Source organism: Canis lupus, chromosome 19 (assembly GCF_003254725.2).
Source record: "Canis lupus dingo isolate Sandy chromosome 19, ASM325472v2, whole genome shotgun sequence".
NCBI classification, from domain to species: domain Eukaryota; kingdom Metazoa; phylum Chordata; class Mammalia; order Carnivora; family Canidae; genus Canis; species Canis lupus.
In genome coordinates, this window is record NC_064261.1 from 30,416,194 (window position 1) to 30,440,637 (window position 24,444).

General features: G+C 51.6%; 1 long non-coding RNA gene across 1 annotated transcript; it reads right to left on the reverse strand.

Annotated features, from left to right (window-relative positions):
• Window positions 1–326: 326 nt before the first annotated feature.
• LOC118351537 (uncharacterized) lies at window positions 327–16,090 on the reverse strand. Its single transcript, XR_004807114.2, has 3 exons — window positions 15,918–16,090; window positions 13,801–13,905; window positions 327–1,286 (listed from the first exon to the last, which is right to left on the reverse strand). It is a non-coding gene; the product is annotated as an uncharacterized LOC118351537 (long non-coding RNA).
• Window positions 16,091–24,444: the final 8,354 nt, after the last annotated feature.

A 24,444-nucleotide genomic window follows, 5' to 3' on the forward strand; every position in this document is an offset into this window, starting at 1 on the left:
CTTACATTGGCCATCGGTCTCAGGCCAGTGCGGGGACAGCCAGCCTGAAGTGAGGGATCTCCCTTTCACCTCCAGGGCTCTGGGGCCCAGAGCCCATGGCCTTTGGCTCTGGGTTTCCTCCCTGAGGAAAGATTGAGTTCTCTCTTTCTCCCAAACAAGGCCGCAGGATCTCAGGGCCTGGGATGTGAAGGGAAGACCAATGTGGGAAGCAGGAACAGAAGGCCCAGGCACAGATGGGCCACTAAATCTTGAGCAGTCTTAGCACGTAGCTGCCCATCTCAGGGCTTCAAGCTCTGGTCCATTGAAACAAGTGTTTTTTTGTTTTGTTTTGTTTTTTTCAAACTAGTTTGGTTTTGTATCTTTTTAGCTACTGTACCCACCAGGGTAATAGTAGGAAGCAGATTATCCACTTGAAGTAGAAAGACTTGAGGGTTTAATAAAAGAATAGCTACAAAGTAAAGGCCAAGGTATATAGGTCACCATGAGGGATCTATTTCCACCTGTAGGCCTTGTCGGATTCCAAGCTTCACAGAGGGTTGGGACTGTTCAAAACCCCTACATCCCTCACTGTAAGTTTCAAGGCTGTAACATAAGACTCAGAGCCTTCGGTTTCTTCTCCCAGAATTCTGCAGGCAGATTGATTTAAATGACAATAGTCGGGGCACCTGGGTGGCTCAGTGGTTGAGCGGCTGCCTTTGGCTCACGTCATGATCCTGGGATCCTGGGATGGAGTCCTGCATCACGCTCCCCGCAGGGAGCCTGCTTTCCCCCTCTGCCTATGTCTCTGCCTCTCTCTCCATGCGTCTCATGAACAAATAAGTAAATTCTAAAAAAGAATAAAAGACAATAGTCCACAAGCAAAGACTGACCAGGATAGAGCCCAAGCAGGAACAGGCTTGGAGGTCACTGTTCAAACCACCAGAAGAGACTGTCCTGAGGTGCTTTGAAGAGAGAGAGCCCACAGTAGATCAGCAGCTCAGCAGCTCAGCCTAGTGGAAGGGGGCTGAGCCCGACATGGTCTGGGATCTCAAAGCACCCCAGATGTGGCTTGCAGAAGCCAAGGATGGTTGGTCCTAGGACTGTGCCACAAGGAGGCCTCAGCCGTGTGCCTCGTCCAGTGGGTCAGGGCCAGAAGAGCTCCAGGAGCATTCGATCTAGTTCCTGGCAGGCCAGGGCTTTCTTGTCATCATCCTGGGATTCCTCTGTCATCTAGAGAACACTTCTAATGATAACTGGACCCAAGTTCTGAAGCCAGATGCTTCTTTGCAGTGTCTCTGTCTTCTTACCTGTTCAAGGGGGATAATAGCAAAATCTGCCTTATAAGTCTAAATAAATTGATAGAAGGGTTTTAGGACAGGCTTGTCCATAGTGAGGTCTCGGTGTATTTCAGATATTATCATTGACAACAAGCCCTGGACTTCCCCTGTGACCTGCACCACCTCATGGAAGCCCTCCCACAATTTAGGGCCCACCTGTGCTGGGAACCCCAGTCCCAGCTCCCTTCCCCCGGGAGCCCACGCCACACTCAGGTCTATGTGACACATCCATCCGTTTTCCAGGATGGTCTTTGCTCTCGAATTGTTGACTCTTTTCTCTTGAGAGACAATCTGGTGCAGTGGAGGGAACCTCCATTTGCTCATCTGAAAAACTGACTTGTTATGAAAAGAAATACATTAGTGTACGTCACTATGCCGGAGAGCTTGCGGGGCACCAAAAAGGTCATCGCCTTTCCTTCCCTGGGAGGAATTCCTGCAGAGCCGCAGCACAGCCGGGGTCTCCCCAGTGCACTTTATCCTCAGATTCACAGGCAGGGCTGGTTAAAAAAATCCAGATGCCTGCGCCCTGCCCCACCGTAACCGAGTGGGTTGGGGCGGAGGCTGCGTTTCAACACCTGTGGTCATCTCACAGCCCCCCAGCTGGCCCCCGAGCCTCCAGGCCTTGAGGAGAGCTTCGGCAGGGTCTAGAGTGGAGTGTGTAGCGCACAGTGGCAAAGCCCAGCCTTGGAATCACGCAGCCCCGGCTGGGCGTGGGCTGAGCCCTGCGCCGGCCGGATGACCTTGGGCCAGTCCCGTCCCCTCCCCGGGCCTGCTCTCCTCCTGCTCTCCTCCTGGCGAGAAGCGCCAACCCGCGGGGAGCAAGTCGCGCCAGTGAACACGGGCCGAGGCGCCCTTTGGTTGTCCCTGCAGCGACCAAGGGGACTGAAAAGACCATGACTTCCCCAGAGGTGGGCCTTCAGCCCAGGTGCCCCGGCCGGCTGGCACAGGAGGGGTTAACGATGCCTGTGTCCGAGGAACAATCAGTGGCCAACGGTGGCGGTGGCAGCGCTGAACCGCGCTGATGGGGCTGACAGGGGCTATTTTCGGAGCCCAACCGCACCGAGTAATAGGATTGGAGCGGAGGCAAGCGTGACCAGAGCCGATGTTCTCAGCTACCGAGGCAACGGCCAGCCCAGCCGGCTGCGCCAAACAAAACACTCCGCGCCCCCCCCCCCCCCCCCGCGGGTTTTATCTTGACCTTCACGCGCGCCACCCTCCCTGGCAGCAAGAAAAAGATCGCTTTTGATTTCCTAACTGTGGTGCGCTTCAGACCCACGGCTCCCACACCCTTTGGCTCCAGCCTGATGTCCACAGCACCGTGGGGAAACTGAGGCAGGAGGGGCCCAGCAGGTCTTTGTAGAGTGGTCCGAGTGGGAGATGACCCTCTCTCACTCCCCCTGTCCTCCCTCAGTACCCAGCAGCTTGGGGCGGGAGTGAGGGGAGCCCCTTATCACTTCGGGATCCTCATGGTCTCATTCTTCTATTAAAACCTCTCCTTGGCAGAGGATTCCTTTCTCCCTTTGCACACCTGGGGAGAGTGTCCACCAGCCTTGGCATTGCCACACCCACCAAAGCTTGTTTGGAAGGGGAAGGCAGGACAGGCTCCTACTTTCCAGGCCCAAATGGTCTAGCTGGGCTTTAAAATCTGTCAAGAGGTGGGGGCTTGGGTGGCTCAGTGGGTTAAACATCTGCCTTCATTTCAGGTCATGATCCCAGGGTCCTGGAGTCAAACCCTGCATGGGGTTCCTTGCTAGGCCGGGACCCTGCTTCTCCCTCTCCCCTTGGCTTGTGTGCTCTCTCTCTCTCTCTCTCGCTCTCTCTCTAAAACAAATACAATCTTACACACACACACACACACACACACACACACACACACACACACACACACAAAATAAAAACCTGCCAAGAGGGAGCAAGGCAAGGGGCAGCTCTATGTGTACCCAGTGGTACGGGTGCAGGGTCACCCTCTTGAGGCCCCTGGCCTACACTAGGAGTTTCATCTCTTTATCCTCATACCTTGTGTAACAGGCTTTCTTGTTCCAATTGTCACAGGCTTTTGGCCATTTACTAAGAAGTGGCAGGGCTCCTTTGCTCTCTCCTCAAGGTGCCAGGAGATCCTAGGGCTCAGAAGGGGCAGCTCCATTCTGTGTTTGGCCCATGCCCTTACCAGGACCTCCCCTCCCCAATGCCAAAGTTCATATACAGGATTCCCCCCTCATCCACAGTTTTAGTTCCTTCCCCCCGGTCGACTGTAGCCTGGGAGCAGATGATCCTCGTTCTGATCTGTCAGAAAGTCAACAGTAACCTCACACTATGTCACTCTGCCTACATCATTCTCATTTCGCCGCATCATGTAGGCATTTTGTCATCTCCCGTCATCACAAGAGGAAGGCTCAGTATAGGACAGTAAGGTATTTTGAGAGAGACCCACATTTGCATAACTTTTATTACAGTATGTTATTATAATTGTTCTATTTTATTACTAATTATTGCTGTTAATCTCTGACTTTGCCTCGTGGAAATCGGACTTTATCAGAGGCATGCATATATAGGAAAAGACATAGTATATACAGGGTTTGGTAGACACTGGAGGTCTTGCAACACAGCTCCCTCGAATAATGGTGGGACAACTTATATAACGAAATCATACATCTAGGTAAGTGGGACTGCACATGCTTTTTCTTCTTTTCCTCCTATGTGACCTTCCCAGTAGCCTGCCAGAGGCACCCAGAGCCTCAGGGAGGATTAGGGTTCAAACAAGGCCCAAAGGGAAAGTATGCGTGAAGCCAGACTGGGATCTCCATGGAGCCCACAGCACAAGAGTTTTGAAAGATGGGCTTTCCTGCAGGAGAAAAAGGTTTCTAAGTTCTGCACGTTGTCCTTTAGGTATCAAATGCAATGCCTGAAGTTTCCAGGTGTGAGGTTTTCTCTCAGCTGGAGTAGGGTAGAGAGGACACAGAATGTGACAAGGAGGTGAGTTTGAGCCAGACAATAGGGACATTCGGGGGGTGGGGAGAGGAGGTTTTGTGGCTGAGCATGCTATTGGGTTCCACAGGACCCTGTGCCCCTGGCAGCCCGGGCCGGACCCCAGGAGAGAGAGAAGAAAGAAACTCCGTAGCTCAGAAGTGATGCTGACTGAAGCTGTTCCTCCGCTATCCCCTATGCTTCTGGATCCTAGGACCCAGGCTCCCCAGCATGTGCTCTCACTGCCCCCAGAGTAGAGAGTGACATAGTCTCAGAAAGCACTAGGCCCTCAGCTAGCACCCCGGGGTTCTTAGGCTTTCAGCTGTCTGAAAGAGAACCAGAAGGGAGCTGAGAGTGGCTGGTGAATTTGCAAAGGGGTCAGCCCTATAGCCAAGAACTGCAGATTAGCCAACTATACCAGGGGTTATTGGGCTGGTAGCTAGGCCACCAGGTAGCAGCTCCGGGGGGCAGGTGGGGGTATGATGGGAATGAGTGGAGGATGAGCAGCAAGGCCCAGAGCAATCCTTCTGCAAGGCTTAGGTGCAGTGCACAGAATTTGGGACCCTCCCTCCCCCGCCACAGAACTGGAGGGCATGTTGCATACAAGATGGCTCATCCCCTGTACCCTGGAGACCACTGTGCCTTGAAGGCGCAGCCACCTCCCCTGCAGCCTAGCAAAGAGGGAGAGGGAGGAGGAGTGGCCTCTTGAGAACAGAGACAGCCCTGCAGTGCCTCTGACCTTTGAAAAGTCAGGTACTTAGCTGAAGGGTGAAATGCGCTTGAACTAGGAAGTTAACTCTCACTTGCTCAGCAAGATGCTGAGGTCAGGTGGGGTGTTGTGTCTGTGTGTGTACGCGCAAGTGTGCATCCAGTTGAGCCTTGGGTACATTTGGAGCCCCTGGCCCAGCTTGTGGTGGCCAAGAGCAGCTCTTCAGGACTGAGTCTCTCCAGTAGGCAGTGTGTCAATAGCAGTAGGCCCCAGTTCCCCCCAAAGCTATCTCTGAGGGGCAGGTTTGCAGAGCAAATGAAGAATGTAAACAGGATTGCAGGAGGATTAAGGGCTTTTGGCAAACAAAGTTCCCCAGCCCCCGAGGGGCTCCCCTGGAAGCACCTATTGACAGGCAAACAAAGGATGCACTAATTTATCCTTTCACCAGGGCCGCACCCCTGGGGACCCTGCCCCTCCCCAGTGTCCTCACCGGATCACTAGTTAACCTTGATAATGTTAGGCACCTAGTTCTGTCCTTTGTGTCCCCACCCCAACATCCTCCCCCACCCCCCATGGTTACAGTGAATTAATGAGATGTCCATGTGACCCGCCCGCCTCTGTTTAATATGCGACAGAGGTCAGAGTCACTGAAGCCCGCGTTGTCCGGGCTTGTCCAGAGGGGGAAGAAATGGCTGATCCGGGGTTTTATGTTTCTATTAATACCTGAGCACAAACGCATTGTGACTCAGCCTCCTCCTGCCTCAGGGGCCGCCTCCCTCCCTCCCCCAGCGCAGGACCTGACCCCAAGGGTCCGAGGGGGAGGGGGAAGCAAAGGGGGTACTGGAGGGTCCAAGCAGGTCTCAGGTCCAGCGACCCACTGAGGCAGGACTCAGGAGCGGGTCCCCAAACCAGCGTTTAAGAAGCATTCTTTGATGAGGAACAGAGGGCTAGCTGAAGACTAGCCCTTTGTTCTCCATCATTCCCGATGACATTTCGGTAGGATGATGGATTTAGGAACCATTGGCCCAGTTCCTATGGGACATCCAGATTCAGTGCATGAATGTTGACTGACTATATACTAGAAGGAATGAATGACCCAGCTGGCCCGTCTTGCTCAGTAGTGTCCAACTCCACCACTAAACAGCGGGGTGACTTTGGACCAGACCCCATACCTTCCCCTCACATATGGAATGGCCTTTGGGGAAGACTTAATGAGATACTCCGCTTAAAAAACTTGCAGAGTGCCTGACACAAGACCACAGAGTAGAGTAAGGGAGGAGAGACATATAAACCTCTTTATTGAGGAGTGATTCACATCTGATAAAATTCACCTGTTTGAAATGTACAATTCAATGATAGCAATATATTGTTATGACATGCAGTTTTATTAGTCTACTAGTATTGATATTAATTTCCTTTCCCTCTCCCCGGGTTGTCCTAGGTGGGGCCCGTGGGAGGCAGGCCCCTGCGTGCCAAGGTTTGAACACTCTTCTTCACACAGGAGCCTGTGTGATCCTGAGTGTTGGCTTCTCCTTCTCCTAGCCACGCCTCTCAGATAAACAACCTGGCTTCCTGCTGCCTCCCTGTGCTCCGAGGACCACAGCCCCTGACCACACACAGTTTTGAGGACTGAGAGTCGCCACCACTGGGCAGGTGTCTATGCCCACACCCTGTGGTCTTCGGATGGTTCTCAGGGACCAAATGGGTTACAGGGACAGGGGTGCACCTCCCTCTACCTCCAGCTCTCCAGCCATCCTGCGCTGACCCTGATCCTGAGGGTGTGCAAGAAGTGTCCCGCCTTTTTAGTGGCACCTTTAATTGCTCCTTTATATGGTATCTGGACTACACAGGGGAGTTCTATGAGGACCTTGAGCCAGAAGAGATGGGAGAGGGGCTCGGGGCATCAGGGTCACTGTGCTGCCCAGCACCCCTTCTGGCAGACCTGAGCTGGCCTGTTTTTACTTCAAGATGCCCTTGAGCAGCTAAAAAAGTCTGTTCTTCCCTCCTTTTCTTGGGACCTGAGTTCACCACATTCACTGGTCTGGCTCTGGGGTTTGTCAGCCTGTTCTTCCGCACCTGTATGTGCACCGTATGTGTGTGTGTAGGGAGGAGTGCATGTGTGTGTGGTAAGTGCACGTGCCTGCAGGACCATATATGTGCACGCCGCATACATGCAGGGATGTGTGCATGTGTGTACTTGCGCGTGTATCTGCAGGACCGTGTGACATGCACGCGATGCATGTATCTGAACACACAAAAGTACACATGAGCCAAGATCCTTCCGATTTCCAGTGTGTAGGCAGGCATGTGCCCAGATACATGAGTTTATGCGTGTGGATACGCAAGGGGGTGTGCACAAGAAGATTCTGTTTAGACAGATGTTTCAGCTGTGCCAGGTAAGTAACCACAGCTGTCAGATCAGGATTCAGAAACACTGACCACCCAAGACCAGACACGAGACTCCGCTTTGCTGCATCATCTCATCTAATCGTAGCAACCTGAGGATGCCTTATTAACCTCCTTTGCAAATGAGGAGTCCAAGGCTCAGGGAGTAGTAATTCGAAGTAGCAGAACTGGATCTGACTGGTTCCAAAGTGTTTGCTTTGTTGTTACTCTATGTTGGCTGCCTACAATGGTTGGAAACACACACACACACACACACACACACGCATGCACTGCACATTTTAAGAGCTTACAACCAGGGCCAGTGGGGTGCTTTGATTGTGAAGACATCTGGAGTGTGTTTGTTGCTGGGGAGGTCATTGAAGGACTGGCCTTGAGTGCAAATGCTCAGCTCAGACAACTTGCCCAACAGGGTAGGCAGGCAGATGGACATTAGGGCCACGGGGCAGCATCCTGCAGAGGCTCCCTGATGAGAATGGGCAGACCCTGTTTCCTTTACTCACAGAACAATCTAGGCCCCTACTTTGAGGAACCCCAGTCTAGCCCTGAACCCTTGCCTTGGCAAGAGAACAGCCCCATGTAGGAGCCTGAGGAAAAGGCTCTCCCCTTGCCCTTGCCTGCTCTCTGCCAGACTTGGAGAGACCCTGTTGTGCCCTGTCAGTCCCCTATCGCCCAGACTTAAGCAGTGTCAGGAAGGGAGGGAGGGAGCAAAGGAGGCCCTCCATTGGGAAGCCCCTTGGAAAAGAAATAGCTGTGCTTTGTGCCTGTTGAATCAAAGAGATGTGTCCAGCTGTGTCCATCCTTCTCTCCTGTTGACCACAAAATATTTTAGCTCTGGAGATGGTGGGGGCTGTAAGGTGACTTCAGGAGCCCCTTCGGAGAGGTATCAGGTCATCCAGTCATAAATCAGTGTGTGATGAGGCCTGCACTCAAGCCCTGGTTCTACATGATTACCATGGGCCCGAGCAGGAGTCCCAGGCTCCAGGCAGGGGGCTCTTTGCGCACCATCTCCCTGAAGACTCCCAATTATCCTCCAAGAAAGGGGCTTTCTGCCCACTTCAGAAGTGGAATGGTGCCTCTCTTGGCAAAGGCAATGCAGAATAGGGAGGAGGGGCTTAGGCCCCTCTCATTTGCCCACCTCTTGCTGCCTCTGTGTTCTGCTGCTGAGAGACATGGTTCTTCATCATCAGGAGGTTCTTGGGCAGCACCTTGAAGGGTCCTTGCTGTCCTGCAGCTCAGTGATAGACCTTTGGCTTCTCCAGGTCCCCAGTCTCCTCTCTCCTCATACATACTTCAGGGCTATAGCTCTGAGTCACTTTGGATAGTCCAAGTCCTCACCCATGCAAGGGGCTCAGATGGAGCTTGGAAACCTCAGGATCTAGCAATCAGCTGGTGACCTTGGGCAAGACTGTCACTAATCCCTGGGACCCTGGGTACCTTGGCTATGTACCCATCAAGTCTAGGTGAAATTGGCCACCAGGTTTGCACTCAGGGCTCATAGAGTCAAGATCCATCTCTATTTTTGTTTTTTTGAGATTTATTTACTTATTTGAGAGAGAGAGAGAGAGAGAGAGGGAATGAAGCAGAGGGAGAAGGGGCAGAGGGAGAAGGAGAAGTAGACAGGAGCTGAGCACAGAGCCAGATGTGGGGCTCAATCCCAGAACTCCAAGAGTGTGACCTGAGCCAAAGGTAGACACTTAACCAACTGAGCCACCCAGGCGCCCCCCCAAATCCATCTCTTATTCTGAAACTCTCCAGAGCAGTCATGGTTCCAAGCCTGGTCTGCCCTCCACAGAAGTGCCAATTTGGGTCCACTGAGCAATAGACAGGAGTTTATTAGGAGGAAGGCCTGTGAAAGAGGAAAGGTGGCTGGAGGAGGATGGTTCACTAGAGCCTCAAACCCACATGCCCACATGACCCTACAGGGAGGTGTGAAGCCACGACTGCTCCCCAGAGGCTTCCCAGGCTGGGTAGCAATAGCCTGGTCCTAGGCCCTCCCCCTGCCAGGTTCAGTCCCTGATCTGCCTGCCCCGGAAATGGAAGGCCTTGACCCAGAAGCAGAGGAGATCCCAAAGGTGCTGCCCTGGGGGTAGGAGTCCCTGTGTTCACATAGCTGAAGGGCAGGCTCATTCTTGGAAGGAGGTGAAAGAGGCACCTCTGTAGCTGCCACACTAGCCATGTAACCCTGGACCTGCAATTAATACCTCTGAGTTCAGTCCTGTTGTTGGAGACCCCATTTTCGAGGCCACAGTGAAGTGCCTGCTGTGTGGAAGTGATGAGTAGTGGTCACTGCTGTCATCGCCATGGTTTTCTGGTGTGATTCTCCTTGGACTGTTGAGATTGAAGCCCTGGAGAGAAGCTTTCACTCCTGCCTTCTCTCGCCCCAGACCACTGGTGGGGCCATATGGGGCTCTCACCAACAATTCCTACTGTGAGGGAAGTGGAGGCAACAGTTGCCATGCCTGGTCTTTGTCTCCATCCCCAAGAGTGAGCCTTGTGTGATGGGTAATAATTCTGGATCAATGGCGTTACGAGACACCCACCCACCCACCCCCCAATTCCTAACCTCTGCTACCTTGGAAAGTAAATGTATTTAAAGAGAGAATCTTTAAAAAGATAATTAAATTAAAACAAATAATTAGGGTGGCCCTAACCCAATATGCTTGGTATCTAATAAGAAGAGGAAATTTGGACACAGACATTTACAGAGAGATGATGATATGATCACTCAGGGAAAATGCTGACATACCTAAGCCAAGGAGAGAGGCTTGAGACAAATCCCTCACTCATTGGGCTCTCAAAAGGAACCAACTCAGCCAACATCTCGATCTCAGACTTCTGGCCTCCAAAACTGTGAGATGATGGATCTCTGTTGTTTAGGCCACCCCCATCTTTGTGATTGGTTATGGCAGCCCGAGTAGGCCAATACACATGGTAAAAAGGCATCAGAGTGCTTTCAGCTGCAAGTAACAAGATACCTGACTAAGACTAGCTTGACCCAGAGGCATTTAATTACTGTATATAGTAGGAAGCATAAGGGAGAAGATTCCACAATGTTTCAAGGCTCCTACCTCTTCCCAGTTATATACTTTGCCTCCTCAGTTGGGCTTTTTTGTTCTTTGGCCTACTTTAGATAGGTCATCTGGGAGGGCCTCTCTGAGAAGATGACACTTGACCAAGTCTTGCAGATTGAGAAATGTCAGCCCTGGACAGAGACGGAGGAGGACCTGCTTTGCTTTGTCAGGAAGCCAGCAACCATGTCCCCTTTGGAGCTGGGGCTGGGGAACTATTGGCCACTGACTTTGTCTCCCAGCCCAAGGACACCTGGTCCAATGCCTGCCTTCAGGCGGTGCCAGGCGTCCATCCAGCAGAGACAGCTCATTATATTCGACTGTTTTCCATTCCTGGCAACATCAGTTGAAGGATATGCAAATAAGAAAATCAACTGAATTTCTTTCACAAAGAACGACATTTAATCAGCACAATAAATCCTTACATATAGTCGTTGGCTGAATAAGATGACAGTTAATGGAGAGAGAAAGGGTAGAAGGAAAAATATGAAGGGCAGAGAAGAGCAACAGAGAAAGACTTTGATTATAGTAGGGCAAATAAAGAGCCAAAGGCTCTGGAGACCTGAGGTTGTTCATTCATTCATTCACTCAACAAATATTTCTTGAAAGCCTACGAGGTTATAGATACAATATGAAGCACTAAAAACATGGGTGGGAGTGATCAAAACAGATACTGCTCCTGCCTACAGGGGACTTCCAGTGCACTGGGAGGAGGAGGACAATCACAAAACAACCTCACAAACACATGGTTACAGGCAATAATAAATACTATAAAGAGAGAAGGAGGTGAAGAGAACCTTCCTCATAAATTCAGCTGGTTGAGTGGGAGTTAACTAGGCAAAGATGTTGGGATTGAGGGTTGGTGTTTCCAACAGAAGGAAGAGCCCCTGCAAAGGCCCTGAAGGAGGAGGAAGCATGGCTCCCTCAGATCTGAAGGAAGGCCAAAGATGATATAGCACAGAAGTGGAGCAAGAGGGTAGCAGAAGGTGCGGCTGAGGAGATAGGTGGGGCCGAATCGCAACGATCCGCTGGGCATGGTGAGGAGCTTGGATCTGTTTGGAAGTACAGTATTAGGATTTGCATTTTAATATCACTTTGGTATCTTGGTGAAGAATGGACCATAGGGACAAGATGGAGGCAGGCAGGCTGACTGAGAGGTCTTTGACCTTGTCTAGGCAAGAGATGATGGTGGCTCAGATTAGGAAAGGATTTCTTTACCTCAGCACTGTTGAAGTTCTGGGCCGGATGTGGGGCCCACTGTTGTGGGGACTGTCCTGTATATTGTAGGATGGTTACCAGCGTTCCTGGCCTCTACCCACAAGATGCCAGTAGCACCCACCACAAGTCATGACAACCAAAAAGGTCTCCAGACTTTGCCAAGTGTCCTTCAAGGAACAAGAACTTTGGACTAGGGGATGATGGAGAAATGGAGAGAAGCGGATGGCTCAAGAGCAAGTTGAGTGGCACGCGAATGGGACATGGCAGCCGAGTGTACAGGGTGTGAGAGAGGAGGGTGCTGAGGACAGCTCCCAGACAGCTGGATGGATGTTGCTGCTCACCGACATGGAGGCTAAGGAGAGAGAAAGCCCAGTGTGTAGTGGGATTGGGGGTGGTGGGATCCAACTGGGTTCTACTCTGCGCCAGCAAAGAGGCCTCAGGCATATGATATTTTCTTCCGTGGTCTCACTTTTCCCACCTTCAAAATACAATGTTTGTACAAGGTCTAGAATAGCAAATGCATAAAGGTGCCACTTGACCTTCCTGCACCGGAGGCAGACATAGCTAATCAATTATGGCTCTCTGCACTTGGAATCTTATTCACACAGTGCTCTGGACAACTACCAGTGGAGGCATGGCATGAGAGACAAAACCTGTCTGCCATCCCTGAATTTGGAACTCATTTCAGTCCCTTCCAACCTGCTCATTTTTGACACCTTCTTGGTAACCAAAGTATAGTTGATAAATTGTGAGCAACCATGTCTGAGCAGGAGTGGAGACTCCCCAGATTTCAGGCCAAATACTGATCTTACTATGTCATCCACCCCCAGTGGAGAGCAACAAAATGGGAATTCCCTATTAGGCCCTTTGTTGCGAAAATGCAGTGGGGCTTTGGAAGTCTCTAGTGGCAGGCTCCTGGAAGGTCCTGGGAGAGATCCTGTCTCTCAGAGCCTTTGCCACCATCCTCCCCTCTTGCTGGCCATGTCTCTGAGATTGTCTGCCTGTCTCAGCTTCCATGTGTTCTGCGTCCCCCTTCAGCTCATTTGTGCACTCTGTCACTTTCTCCTACCAGATCGGAACACACAGAATGGAAGTAGATGTTTTATTGTTTTTTTTTCCCTTTTATGCAAGAGCACTTGATGCTTTCTGTTAGCGCTTTAAAAAGCAGATGCATGAAATGTGAATTTTTAAATATTTGTCTCCCTTCCAATTCTAATGATGCAGCAAGCCCTCCATTAGAATAACCTGATACTCCTACTGGGGGTAGAACTGTGGCCTTGAAAGATCTGGTCAAGTCCTAACCTCCCTGGACCTAGGAGTGTGGCTTTATTTGGAAGTAAGGTTTTTGCAGATGTAGTTCCATTAAGATGAGGTTACCCTGGATTAGGGTGGGCCCTAATCCAGTCATTGGTGTCCTTGTAGGAAGGGGCAAATTTGGATACAGACACAGGTAGAGAACCATTCCAGCATGATCAAGGCTGCGGTTGGAGTGATATGTCCAGAAGCCATGGATGGTCAGTGACTGTCAGCAATTCCCAGACACCAGGAGAGAGGCACCCTCAGTCCACCGAAGCAGCCAACCTCCTGACACCTTGATCTCAGAGTATTGGCCTCCAGGATTGTAAGAGGATGAAAATTTCTGTCATTTTAAATCCCACAGTTTGCAGTAATGTGCTATGGTGGCCCTGGGAAATGAAGACAACCTCCATCTCTGATCCCCCAGGCATGAGGCTACCATTTATATCTGAATTGCCTGTGGGTTTTTTCTCTGGGTTCAGTGACTCTCAGTGGAGAAACAGATCTCCCACCCTCAGCTCTTTGCCCTTGGACCTGGATTAGACACCTGCTTCTCAGCCTCCTGGCTCCTAAATGAGAAGTGTGCAGAGAGGTCTGTGCCTCATGGGCCCCACCCTGTGGTCACCAGTCTTCAGAAAGGCCTCAATGATCTTGGCCTCCTGGGATTCCCATCGTAAAGGGCTCAACCTTGCACTTGACCAGCTCATTTCACCTGCTCCATCTTGATCCCAGCCCCCTTGGGTTCGGTCTGTATTTTAAATATTGACCATTGTTCATCATGGATGTTTTTGCATTAGTTTTGATTTTTCAAAATATTACTTACCTGTGGTCTTGAGTTTTCTTGGCCTGCCTTACATTTTGCGCATGAAGCGAGGGCCTCCCTTGACTGGCCTGGCAGTGGCCCCTCTCCCACTGCAACAGCGCTGACCTATGTGACAGGTGGACGGAGTCAGAAGCACGTGACTTTTGAAGCTAGGTCACAACAAAAGACATTAGGGCTTTCACTTGGTCTCTCGGGTCATTCACTCTGGCAGAAGCCGGCTGCCCTTCGGTGAGGACCCTAGCAGCCCTGCAGAGAGGTGCGCGGGGTGGGAACCGAAGCCTCTGGCCAACAACCAGCCAGCCCCGGTGTACCAGGTGAGTGAGGGGCCACCTTGGAAGCAGATCCTCCAGCCTCAGGTAAGCCCAGCCCGCACATTGATACAACCTCATGGCAGATACCATGCTGGAGCCATCAACCATGACCCACAGAGGCCAAGATAATAAATAGATATTGTTGCTTCGACCCACTACGTTTTGGAGTAAGTTATATAGCATTGTTGATGAGTACAGTTCCCAACTTCAGTTCATAGCATCCTTCTCCCTCCTCCCTGCCAGCTCCAAGTGGTCCATCAAATGTCTCAGTTCATGTACCACTGCTTCCAGGAAGTTTTCCTGATACCTCCAGCTGGATTAAGCTCCCCTCACACCCTACACTCCAGCAGCAGTGATCTATCTGTCATTTCTAGAAAGACCTTTCTCTACCCCTCCCCCAGCTCCCATCTCCACCCCTGCCTCTATACTCACTGCTCTCTGTGGCCGGAATGTTGCTCCTGTCTGCTTTTCCTTCTTTCAGACTCGGCTCAGACATTGCCTCCTCCAGGGAGTCTTCTCTGACCCCTGGGTAGGTTAACCATCCTCCCGCGGGCCTCCTGAGCGCCCCACACAATCTGCATCACTTATGTAGGGGTTCTGTGATGCTGCTGGCCTGCTCGATTGTGAGCTTGGGGAAGGGGGGAACCGTGTCTTCCCGTCCTGTACCCGCCACAGGACAGTGAGTGTGGGGCTGGGGGGCACGTGTCAGGGAATCATGACAAGAGTGGTTGAGGTCTCTGCAGCAGTGATTCCCAAACCTGGTGGGGTGTCAGGACTTGCTGCTGAGATTCTCAGAGGTAGAGATTATGGCCTGAGAAGGAGATGTCTGCCTCCAAGGACAGACAGCATGGACACCACCCGGAGTTCAAGGTTAGTCTGGCACCACGAAGGAAAGGATGGCTACAGCAGGACGATAAAGCAGGAGCTGCAAAGTCAGCAAGGAGAGGGGCCAGCAGGACAGCGGAGTTACTGGTGTCAGGCGAAGGGGCAGGTGGGGACAGTGGCAAGCTGGCCAGATGAGCCCCTGCCAGCTCCCAGCTCAAGAGTCACCTTTTCAAGAAGGTGTTCATGGACCCAGGCTGGAGCAGGTCGGTGACCTGAGCTCTCTTAGCACCTAGCACTTCTCCCTTGAAGGGCTTACTATTATAGTAATTAGCACATTTCTTGTACCATCAGGGTCAGCCTCCCGGACAGACAGAGAATTTCTCAAGGGCAAGACTGTGCCCGTGTCCCTAGTACCTCACCGTGCCTGGCACTTCGTGGGTGCTCTATTTCTATTTGTCGAGGGAGTGGATAATTGAATAATGTTACAATCGAACTTGCAGGGTGATGTGATGGAAGAAGGGAGGTAATTGTGAGTGAAAATAAATGAGTGTTGTGTATGTCACACAATAAGATCACTGGATAGAAGAATAAGCCCGTGAGTGAAGCACGAAGTCGAAGATACGGGCCACCTGCACTCCTCTCCAGGGAGGACCTGCAGGGGGGTTACTGCTTCAGTTTCTGAGTCCTCGTGTGCCTCACCTCGGCGGGAGGTCCTTCCCTATTTTCCAGCCCCTCTCCCCCGTCCTGCAGAAGAGAGCAGAGTCTCCCTTGCGAAGCCACTGGCACCTTCGATGTGCCCGCCTGTGTATTTGAACCTCACCTCACTCTGCTTCACTTTCAGGCAAGGAAGCAGAGAGGCTGGGTTACTCGTCCCAGTTACCTCTCACCTCGGAGTGAGCGCGTCTGAGCATCCATCTGGCAGCTTTTCCCCTTCCCTACGGCCCACCACCCACCATCTACCACCCACTGCCCACCACCTACCTGCAAGGGCAGGCCCAGGAGTAGGAGGAGCTCCCCGGTGGCCCCTTTTTTGCCTCCTACCCCCAGTAGGTGCTACGTGAAAAAGACTTTTTGCTACCAGAGGGCGAAGGTCAGATCAGACTCTGGCCAAGGGCCCAGCATTTCCGGCCTCGTTGCGCCTGGGGAAGCCAACTGTGCAGAAGGTCAGGATGCCTGTGGGGGCAGAGTGGGAAAGTTAACATTCCCAGGGGACTCTGAGCAACAGGATTTCCTGACGTGGGACTATTACCTTTCTCACGTTACATGGCCAGATTGACTTCCTGCTATTATTAATGGTATGAACATGACGACGACATTTATTTAGCAGAAACAAGGAAAGGAGTTGGCTTGACTCTGGGCTTTGAGAAACCAGTAGCATCATGGAACTCTCGATGATTGGACGGCTGGGTTCTAGCGGTGGCTCTCCCTGCAGGGCCTGTCAGCAGGAGCAAATAACTTCACACCTGAGAAAAGCCTCAGTTTCCTTTTCTGTAACAGGCAAGGAAAGTGGGTGGTACAAAATGTTGCATCAGAACTCACTGAGTTGCTGGTGGGTGAAGTGAGGAAATTTATATGGGGAAGTGTTTTGCAAACCAGAAGGCACCATCGGAGGCTTCATCACCGTTTTGATGCCCTCTGACAAGGTGGAACCTCAGGCTGACCTTTCTCAGCTAAGTCCTCAGTGGGTCTAGGAAAAAAATCGCCCCCCATGGTCAAGCCCAGGCCACCGGCAGGTGGGCCACCTGCTCCCACATGCACCTCCTGCTGGCTCTGGTCCAACCGGCTCTGTCCCTTAGTCCTCTCCACTCTTCTGCTTCTGTATGGCTTTCTGCTGGGAGTTCCTCCCTGTTCTCTGCTCATCTCCGCGCTCTCCTTATTCATGACACTGTCTCTGGTCTGGTTTTTTCGTGGCTGAGTGGCATGTTCTCTGCATGTTATAGGCCCATGGTTCTCCACATATAGTCATGAGGCTGCAGCTGGGTACTTGTTAGAAATGCAGATTCCCAGGTCCTAGCCCAGATGTATTAAAGTGGAAACTCTGAGCAGGCAGCCCAGAAATCTGGGTTTTCACAAGCCCTCCAAGGGGCTTCTGATGCACACTCAAGCTCCAGCATCATGGGAGGACCTGTCTCTGCATCTGGGCTGGGAGCTCCCTGCTGGCCAGGACTGCATGTCATTCAATGGCTCCCTGGCACACAGAGGTCCCCGGTGACCATGACGTGGGATCAGGGAATGCCCATGCACCAATGAAACCTGGGACTAGTGCCTCACAGACACGGCCTTGCCTTCCTACCACCGCATTGGGGCCCTCTCCCTAAATGCTCATAAAACCTCAAGGCCCCCTGTCTGGCCTTTTCCTGAAAGTCTCCCATGAGGCCTACAGTGGCCTGGTCTGCCTCCATCTCCCTCAATAGCCACTGCTTGAAACGTCTGGACGCCACTCTGGGCTCACACCTGGTCCCACCCTCAACAAGGTTGCCCCGAAACAGAGGGTCCCTTCCACCCGCATCCTTCATGCAGTATTTTGCGCAGCCCAGTTCTGTGTCCACAGGAGCCCTTGTGCTACAGTGTGTCGGCTTCTGCTGCCAGCGTGGAGTCTCCCAGAAGTTTCAGCAGGGCCTAGTCCTGGTTCTGTCCAGAACATGCAGTCCTGGCCAGCAGGGAGCTCCCAGCCCAGATGCAGGTCTGTGAGGGCTTGTGCCAACATTTATAGCAAAAGCGATTCACACCACTCCCCTGCTTTCCTGACCTGAGGATAAAGAAAAGGAAGAAAACCTTCAATGAGCTGCAGAGTTCTGTCCTCCAGCTTCTCTGAGCCTCCTGGATATACCCGTGGAGTTTGCAGTGGTAGGTGTGCTGGAAAGACCCTGACAGGCCACCCTGGCCTCTACCTAACCTGTGACATCTCAGGGATTCGCTTTTATGTTCCTGCTCTTGCTGGTACAACCGATGTGTCCCTGAAGCCTTCTCTCCAGCCTTGGATGGGAGCTAGCCTTGTGCAGCTAGGCTGCATGGGTCTGAATCCTGGCTGTGCTGCCCAGGACAAGTTAGTCAACCATTCCATGCCTTGGTTTCCTCATCTGTAAAAGGGGCCCATATATTAATGCTTAGCCCTTAAGATTATTGTGCGGACAAAATCAGAGAGGACCTGCAAAGGGCACACGGTAGAGGCCCCATGGAGGAGCCCCCAAAGCTCTTGGTTGTGAGGTGATGGCTCCTCCTTCCCCGCCTGGGAGCCCAGGGAGGGAAGAAAGGAGCTGGGGAGTGAGGGCTGGGTTGGCCCCGGGCAGGCTTCCCCTGCAGCCTCCCCCCAGCCACCACCAGACTCCAAATCCAGCATCATACAGGTGACTCTACATTGGTTGTGGGACCAGAATTTCTAACCTTTTTGGCTACAGGTATGAGGACCCGATTTAGTGTGAAACGAAACATTGGCTCCTCTTTTGTGCTTTCTCAGCTTCCACTGACTGAGAGCAAACAACTTCAGCAGTGCCTTAGAATTTGTACTCCATTCGTTACATCAGCACCTGTGTACATTTGAAAAACATTCAGACATGTGCAGGTGAGACAAATCTCTTTATTTTATGACAGCACGTGATGGCTTCTCTGGCAGACCCCCTACCTGGGCTCCTCCAGTTTGGGGACCAGTTGAGTCTCCAACAAATGCAGTGTTAACATAACCCTGGCTTTCCTCAGGCATGAGCTCCCTGATGGCACCAGGCCCAGCAGGTAGGAAGATAAGCCCATTTCACAGATAAGAACATAGAGAACATCGAAAGCTAACTGCCCAAGACACAAAGCTGGTGATTAGTAGGGTGTGAGTTAGGTCTGGGTGTCCTCAAAGCCCATGTTTTCCCCCATCCCACTCTTCCATGTGACAGTTGGTGACTATTAGTCTTGTCTCCACAGCTGGGTTCTGGGAGCCTGTGAATAGTAGAGAAGTATCAACTACCAGCTACCAGTTAACATTCCCCGAGTAGCCAGTGTGTCAAGAGCTTCTGCATCTGTTACCTCATTTACTCCCTTCGGAATTCAGTGAGTTGCTCTATGTTACAGAGGAGAAAACCAACTCTCAGAGAGGTTGAGTAATCTGCCCAAGGCCACACAGCTAGGAGGTGGCAGGGTTTGGGCAAGAATCCAGGTCTGGCTGTCCCAGGGTCTGTGCTGGCCCCTTTGTAGTGTGTGAGCTTCCCAGGGCCTAGGGTGGAGTATTAGTAACTATCTTGAGCCATAAAATACTCCTCATGAGATGGTGGGTATCAGAGAACAAATTTTAAAACCCTTATTGCTCGCCTTAGAGCTGGTCCATGTTGGGATGAATAATCTGTCTCCACATAGAAAAACTTTAGGGCCTCTGGATTGAAGACAGTGTGGGCAGGAGAGTGCTTGTTCTTTTTAATCTCAACTGAAAAGTAATTTTTAATGTGCCAGATATTGCAAACTCAATCCAATACACAGGTTTGTTATGCAGAAAGCCAGAATGTCCTTATCCAGCATTATCTTTTTGCAACAAGTATAATAGCAAATCCAGCAAGCACTCCTCCCAGGACCCAGGAATGTAACCGTCTAATGTGACTTGTCATCGGTGAAGGTCTCGTCCTAACTCCTCAGCTCCCCAAATGGCTCCTCCCTGTTCCTTGAGGGACAATAAGCCCTGTGGAATTCCGCTTAGCACAGATGGGCCAATACGCAGATAGCGGGTTTTGTTGCTAGAGAGCATTTCGTTTTCTGTGTCGCTGTTCCCAAGAAAGAGCTGGAATTATCCTGCTTTGCATCTGTCCCTTATTCCAAATACCTCCGGAGCGACTCAGAATCCAATGCCTCAGCTTGGGGGCAAGTAGAGGGAGAATGTGGGGGAGCGCTTGGTGCCATACAGAAATCCTCCCCCCTTCCTGTGGTGTGCCTCTGAGTGACTCAACCACTCTTATCCTTGGCCTCCTCTTCTGGATAATGGGGTGAGTCAGGGTTCATTCAGGTGGGTTGGGGACTGTGACTCCTAACACAGTGCTTGGCACATGGTAGGTACTCTGTAGTCCCTCTTCTTGAGAGACTGCTGATCTGAAGAATGGCCACGGAGGAGGAAGGTGTGGTGCATGAACCCAGGTGCCCTCAATGGCTGCTCCGTCAGCTAAGTGTTCCTTGTGGGCCTTTGCTTTGATCAAACCACTTCCCTTCTCAAAAGTGTTCAGTGGCTTCCTAGCTTGCCTGTACGTAATCCAGATTCTTCAGCCTGGCCACTAAGACCCCCATTTCCCAAAATGCCTTTTCAGCCAACTGTTCTACTCTCTAAAAGCCACTTAATAAATATTTAAAGAAAGAGTGAATACGATGAATCTAGCATTGTGTGGCTGAAAATCTTGGCCCTGTTCCCAAGAACCTCATAAGCTCATTGGGAACAAGACTTAAGATACCAGAGAGAGAGAGAGAGAGAGGGAGAGAGAGAGAGGAAATAGAGCTTTATTTTATATTTTAATCAAAGGACTGATTCAGATCCCAAGTTCTGGTCCTGATGCTGCCCCCTGCCCCAAACATCCTGAGGGCCTGCTCCAATGTAGCATTTGGGAGATGCCTCTTCAGTTAAGCAGTGAACGGGTCCTCTAAGCCACTAATGGAAACACCCAGACTAGGAGGGCACTGACCAGTCTGTTGAGGAGGCCCTGCCACTTCAGAAACACTGTGAGTGCTTCTGGCATCCTAATCTTTGCCCCATCCTTTGCCACCAGGCATAAAGAATGTCAGAAATAGTGTGTTTTGTGGTCTTTCGGTGAAACTAGTTGCCCGTTCACCAGCATGATGACGTAAGGAATAAGCTTTCCTTGGTGAAAATCAGGGTACCCAAGACTGGCAAACTTGGCTGCCTTATTCAGAGACACATCCCACCCAGGCTGCGTCCTATATCCTGTATAAGGATCCGGGGGCATCTGGAGGCTTGGCCTGCATTGGTGCTGCCCAAAGCTTGACACATCCCCCAACAGTCCTTCGGGAAGTTGTCCACCTACTGGGAGGATTTCCAGTAGCCTGACTAGAAGGGTTCTGAACACATTGGAATTCTGCCCAGGAATTTATGATTATTGCAAGTAAACTTATGCAGGTGATTGTGGGAGCCCCTCAAAAGGACAGGGAGTTGAGATTTCTGATGTACTCAAGCATTTGTGCAGACCATTTGGGGCTCCTTGGGAAGGAAAGCCGGTCTTTTTCTTTTAAGATTTTATTTATTTATTTAGGAGAGAGAATACGCAAGCAGGGAGGAGGGGCAGAGGGAGAGGGAGAAGCAGTCTCCTCGCTGAGAAGGGAGTCTGATACAGGGCTCGATCCCAGGACCTCAGGATCATGACCTGAGCTGAAGGCAAATGCCCAACCGACTGAGCTACCCAGGCACCCTGGAAGCTGGTTTTCTAAATGCCTCTGTGTGGAGGAATTTGGTCTGAGACTTACTTCCTTCACAACCTGATCATGTGGGGAAGGAGCTAACCAGCACTGACCTCAAACTTTACAGGGGCTACCCTCATCTACCCCAAGCCCAGCCTAGGAGTAGTGTATGCCTGGGGTCTTAGGTCAGTCTGTTTTCAGCAGGGCCCTCTCTGAACCATCATTTGCAGGACATTTCCTGTAAGCTAGTCTGTCCTGAACTCCATGCTCACTCTTTTTGTCTGTGGCAGATGTGAGTACTTTTATGATATTTGGGCAGGAGAAATGCCACATTCATTTATCTCAATGCAATTAAGTCTGTTTCAAGACTCCTTACTCACAAAACTGGGCAGAAATTGCAGTATCAGCCATTCGTGACTCCCCCTCTATGCCCCATCTGCAGATTAGGGGGCTCTGGAGGTCCCCCCAAGAAGCCACAGTCGGTGGTGCTGTGTGGTGGGCAGCACGACCCATCCTGTGCAGCTGCAGCAGGCACCTTTGTGGTTAGAGGTTCCTGACCTCCTGTCCAAGTCAGCATCATCCCTCCAATGAGGGCGTCTCCTTCTGGTGGCCACACTTCCTCTGAGCTAGCCAATCAGGCTATTGGGCTTCCAAACTTGGGCCCAGAAGTCCCAGATGTGAAGGTAGCCATTCCTATAACAGGTAGGGCCACTTGCAGGTTTCTGCATTTTCGAGACCCCATTCCCGTGGCCAACTCTGTTTTTGTTCCTCTTCTCCTTCCTCATCAGCCATCTGGAACTGGGCCAACCCCTCTCATTCACTTGGCATACCAAAACCTCCACTCCTTCTCTCTTTGGGACACTATAAATTAATTCTCCTTGTTGGGCCCCAAACTCTAAAAGCCCTAGACTCATAGGGTGACAGAAGCCAGAGCTTGAGGCTCAGATGCCTGGCTGTCCCAGAAAGTGATTCACTAACAGTAAACAGGCTAAGACAGCAACACATTTCTCAGAAACTCATCTATTACATGGGAATCCTCGTTTAAGCTCACGGCAAAGCCCTGAGAGGCAATGTACCATCATCGCCCCCATTTACAGGTGGGCAAAGAGACTTAGAAGGATTTAAGTAATTGCCACGTGGCTGGTGAGTGATGGACCACCAAATGAGTTCCGGAATCAAAGTCCAGGCAGGCTGAACTCAGCGAAGCCAGGCCATGCAGGTCAACATCTCCCTCGAGCTGGGCCACCCAGGTTTGCAGACCAAGTCAACCCTGTAGGCGTTTGACACATTTATGCTCAGCCTCAGGCCCCCTGATGCATGAGGAAGTGAACCTGATCCGGAGGCACCTTATCTTGGGGCTCGGCCATCATAAATGAGCCATCAGCTCTCCAGCTCCCAGTCTGAAAGGTGGCACCCCAAACAACTCGGCCTCTGGGATTCCAGAGCTGCCACATGACCCTAGAAACAGCTCCTGACAGCAGACCTGCATAAAAGCATCGACCGGGCAGGTGCATCCCCCAGGCCCCACTCCCTTTGACCGCATCCTTTAATGGCCCAATGTCATTTCTAGTAGTTTCTGCCTCCCCAGCACTGAGGAACCTTCCGAGAGGGCCTGGCTTGGGCCCCACCTGGCCTGCGCTCCGAGAGAAGGAGGTGAGAAGGGAAGATTTTTCCTCCTCTCAGCAGACCTGGGGTGGTCTCATCTGCTCTCCGGCCTGTTTCGTCTGCTGTCCCTCCCCAACGGGGTGGAATCTCAGAGTTAAAACCACCAAAAGCGACTGTTTCTTTCCTCTGCGCCCGCTAGGCTGGCGGGGTAACACCTCACCGGGCGCATTCGTTTGGCCCCAGGGCCCTAAGGCGTAGAAGGCGTTTAGGGAGCGCATGAGTCAATCTCCATCAAGCCTTTGGACAGTGATGTAACCGCCACTCGTCAGCCTCCCAGCCCGACAGCCCTGATGCCCCAGAGCCCACATCTGGAGCAGGGATTGACGGGGGGATTCCAGGGCCCGGCCGCCGCCTGCCCGCCCCAGCCCAGCGCGGCCACTGCGCCAGCAAGGACAGGCGGGGGCTTTCTACACATTCCCACGTCCGCACCCCCTCCTCGCCCCCCTCTCGGCTCATGCCTGCTTTTCCCGCGGTGTGAATTCTGACAGCTTGGGCGGGTGTCGGCCTCGCCGGGACATTCCTCGCTACACCATGCTGCCTAAAGCACCTCGCTGTTCTGGAGCCTTCCTGCAGAGCCCCCCACCCCCCTCCCCGGCTGAAGGTGCAAGAAACCTCCACGGTGGTGGCGGCGGCGGTGTCTCTGTCCCAGGGAGGCCCTGCAAAATGGCACAGCCTCCACGCCCTCTGGCCTAATTTACTGGACTTTTGGACACATTTATGGACTGCGGTATCTACGCCACACCAAACATCTGGAGCGAAACTCGGGGAAAATCCAAGAATTTGAATGTTTATTCGGTACTGTAATTTCAAAATTTTTCAAATCAGGGAAACTTCACATCTTTAGCCAACTGCTTGGCAATATATAGGCCTGAGCCAACATATAATCTGATGAAGGTTGTCTGCCCTTCTCTGTCTTCTCTGTCTCATCATACGTGACCACCACGTTTGTGACTCTTCCTGAAGCCTTCGAGATGATGTCATCCATAAAGCAGAAAGACTCGCCCGCTCCATGATTAGTTCACAGTCCCTCCTCCAACCAGCCATGACTCCCTTTTGTCTGCTAAAGGGAAAGCCAAACATAATGGAAACCGGGAAGACTGGACCATTGTAAAGATGAAATTTTAATATCTTAAGGGATCAGTTACTTGGATTAAATACTTTAAAAGACATACTACCCAACAAGCGAGGTCTTCTTTCTTTGTTCCACAATTTTTTTTTTTTGATGAAGTTCTAATGTCAGGCCCTGGAAGCAGGTTCTGGAATACAGTGTAACACCTGCCTCCTTTCTAAAGAGCATGGGGTCAGGTGAGATCAGCTCCTATTGAACAGATAATCACACCCAAGTGTGAAAAGCCCGGGGAGGTAAAAGTGTAGGAATGCACTGGGGGTACAGGGATCCTGACTCGAGACCTAGGAATGACTTATGAGTGACACCACCCCCGCTTGAGAGGCCCAGCGCTAGTGCTAATGAAGG